This window comes from Aethalodelphis obliquidens, unplaced genomic scaffold (genome assembly GCF_003676395.1).
Source record: "Aethalodelphis obliquidens isolate GAN/ISIS:26980383/991018 unplaced genomic scaffold, ASM367639v1 scaffold2, whole genome shotgun sequence".
In the NCBI taxonomy this organism is placed as follows: Eukaryota; Metazoa; Chordata; class Mammalia; order Artiodactyla; family Delphinidae; genus Aethalodelphis; species Aethalodelphis obliquidens.
The window spans coordinates 84551376-84554437 of record NW_020837946.1 but is presented as its reverse complement, the minus strand read 5'-3'; the positions used below and the strand labels follow the sequence as shown (position 1 = coordinate 84554437).

The 3062-nt window shown below is 39.6% G+C and overlaps 1 pseudogene; it reads right to left on the bottom strand.

Annotated features, from left to right (window-relative positions):
- Window positions 1–1152: 1152 nt before the first annotated feature.
- On the bottom strand, window positions 1153–1990 carry LOC113625064 (exosome complex component RRP43 pseudogene; annotated as a pseudogene).
- Window positions 1991–3062: the final 1072 nt, after the last annotated feature.

Here is a 3062-nt window from a genome sequence, read left to right as displayed (position 1 = left end):
GTCAGGAAAGATCATGGAATTACCAAAAATATTTTCAAAAAATTTAGAGTTGTCTTCAACTTTGTTCTAGTTCGTAGATGGTGTAGTTTCCCATTTCCAAGCCACAGCTATCCATTTTTAATCGTGAGAAAATGCAATCTAAACTAAAGAGGAAAATAAAAGTGTTAAACTTGACTAATGAGGTATGAAGGATAAATCCAGATTCCAGGTTATACCTGGATCTAGGCAGAAAGGGGAGTATGTATACTAAGGATCTTAACCTATTCTGTTTTTTTTTTTTTTTTTCTTTATGGGAGTGGGGCAAGGGGTTAAGGGAGTTTGTTGCTAAAGAAGGAAAGTTCAGAGATTCCTTTCATTTTAAAATTGAAATGTGAGAGCATTGCCAGCTTATTCCTTTAAGAAGCTTCCAAAGAATTTGTGAGCTAAGAATAGTCAAGATTTTGCCTTTTTAAATGTCATCTATTCACACATATTTTCGATGAGTTATGTTTATCAAGGGACAGTTAGCAGGAGTCTCTGGTGTTTTCTTGTTGGGCCTTCTGTTTCTGTAGCTACCTTAAAAACTAGTGAACTTGATAAAATGAAAATGAGTGAAACATTATTGGCTCTGTTCATACTATCTCTTCATCTATACCCTGTGACCAAAACACTAAGTGAGTTTGGGAGAGAGGTCCCTGGGAGAAGATTAGAATTGGGACAGGTGGGGTAGTTTTCTCTGTGGGAGTTTTTAGAAGATTTTAGAAGTGACAATGCCTGTTTTGGGATTCAGCAATTTTGCTAAATGCAATTAAAATGTAGGGTTTTTTTTTATAGTGATTTGAAAAATTGACGTGCATCTTAAAATCTCAGTGCTTAGAAGTTTATTTACCTATTATTATAATTGTTTCATTTAATCTGATGTCACAACAGAGCACTTCCATGATTTTTTTCATGTCTTTCTTCAAACACTAAGATCTATCTCAAATAACATCATGGTGTATACTACCAATTCTATTTATTCAATGTCATATCAAAGCATGCAGACCTCACCAACACACACTTTTTTGTTTTTTTCAGAAGAATGTAGTTTGATATTTATTTTAGTATAAAAGGTTTGTGCACAGTGTAACAAATACAGCTTTTACAAATCTGTTTTGAAAACGCGGTGGTTGTTTATTTGGGTTTCATACCCTCAAATACTTCATCCATCAGTTTTTTTACTTCTTTGTGTCTTATAACTGCTTGGCTCATACAGTCTTGAAGTTTAGTTCCAGTCAGTCCACTTCCACCTGGTTTGTGAAGACAACATAGCTTGCCTTCCTCGTCCATTACTACTGTTAAGGTTGCAGTTGCCAGATGTTCCTCCTTTTCAGTAGGGTCAACCGTAAGCAGAGTGTCATCAAACACAGCAAAGGAAATTGCAACCGATGAGTTCTAATACTCAAATAACTTCTCTTCTTTCAATGAACTTCTGCTACAGCAGTTTCTTCACTTATAGTAACTTCAGGCCACTGTACATTTTTTAAAGCTGCTAACAAAGCAAAGGTACAAGCATCCAAAATGTTTCCATCATGGTTGAGGCAAATGAGATCACAGTATAGAACCCAAGCAAGCTTTCCTGGAGAGATACATAAGTCCTCTTTCTGAATTATCTGAATTTTCAATGATACCTGTAATGAACTGGCTGGCCACTTGGGCCTCTTCTCCAGGAGGTCCAGACCGAAATCTCCAGGAACACAGAGGTGATAGATCCAAATTAGGAACAACATATCCTTTATCAGGGGCATCAGGGCATGTTGGTGGTGCTCCAAATTCCACTTTAATTCCACAAATTACTGTAGTATTTCCCAGCTTCACTACAGAAGAACCATCTGCAGTACCAATTGAACCTACACTGACAGTTGTGGTTCTCAATTCACCAAGTTCTTTTCCATCAGGACGGCAGTTCACTTTCAAAAATCTCCTGTAATACTCCAGAGGTTCCACAGTTTTGAACCCAGATGCCATCTTCCACCCGCGGGTCCAACACACATATTTGAACAAAAATACACACTTTCTTTATTTTCTTTTTCTGTTCCTTCTCTCATTCCTTACAATTCTTTCATACACTGAGTTTGCTTCACCGTATTTTAAACTCTCCATTAATTCTGCAATTTTATTCATGGCTTATTACACTGTATATAAAAAATTAGGAGGGTTAAAGTGTTAAAAAATTAACTGATACTTTCCCCTTTCTTTGAACCCTTTGGTCCTTTCCAGAAAATTCAGGGAAGAGATAACACATCAAAATGCAAAGTGAAAATAAGTAAAGTCTTAGCTTTCGGGTTTCAAGATCCTGCTCTTTGGGGAAAGTCAAAAGAACTGAAGGCATGGGCAAAATATTTGGAAAACTACCCAATAAGTAAAGAATCAAGATGTCCTCTTGCTCATTAGATAAAAATTCCTTGGGCTGGGGGCATGAAGAAAGTTGGAAAATAAACATTGAGAGTTTAGAATGGGTGGGTCCCCAAGAAAAGAAAAAGGCCCATGTCCCAGTGTCATTGGCTGACTCTAGGTGGGTGGGGAGAAGGATGCACGAGGGGAGGGAATGTGGGGCAACAATAATCTTTAGCAGAATTGCATCTAAGTCCCAAGGGGCTTACACAGAACCAAGGCTTCAGACAAGGGCCCTGAGGATCAGGGTCACGGCCAGGAGGAGAACCTCTGAGTTGTCTGGTGACCTGGGCTTCAGTGCCCAGTTCACAGAGACATCTTGAGTCCTACCTGCTGAACTCATTCAGGTCTGGTGGCTTTCTCTGTCTTCCTTCTTTCCCAAGAACCTCTTGGATCCCTGAGCAAAAGATTTCTAGGCCCGTGGTCCACTGGGACACAGGAATCTCTGAGGGGCCCTTTGCCATCTTTTTGGCACAAGGGAACTATTCTGTCATGAGATGCAAAAAGCTCTCTGAACCAACTCAGGTCCACCTGCCTCAACTCACCTTGCAGCCTGCACTCTTCCAGCATCTCAGACTCCACGTGGAGGGGGCAATGGTCTCTCCACACTGGATTCCCAACGCAGTCTAGGATTTCTGTTCTTTCCTCAT